Source organism: Molothrus ater, chromosome 1 (genome assembly GCF_012460135.2).
Source record: "Molothrus ater isolate BHLD 08-10-18 breed brown headed cowbird chromosome 1, BPBGC_Mater_1.1, whole genome shotgun sequence".
Classification (NCBI taxonomy): Eukaryota; Metazoa; Chordata; class Aves; order Passeriformes; family Icteridae; genus Molothrus; species Molothrus ater.
Window position 1 is genome coordinate 99,802,232 of NC_050478.2, and position 362 is coordinate 99,802,593.

Genomic DNA, 362 nt, shown 5'->3' on the forward strand with positions numbered 1-362 from the left:
GTGATCAAAGCAGGGAATCTGTGCCAAAACTGGGGCCCCGGGATGGAACTGGAGTAGATGTTAAGGTCCAAGCAGGGGGCAGATCTGAAATCACAATTCAAGATGTGACTGGAGCTGAAGCTGCAAAACCAGTGCAGAGCCAGAGCCAACATCACAACTCCCTGCTTGGCTCAGGCCTTAGTTGCTGCTCAAGATAGGGAAGAGACAAAATCAAAGCCCAAGCACTGTCCAGAGCCAAAATTGCAGCTAAAGGTGGGCCCAGAGTCAAGATAACATCCCTACTGGGACTGGAACAGTATCAGGACAGAACAGCAATCACCACCTGAGGCAGTGCCAGAGCCAAAAAGTTCAACCCAAGATGG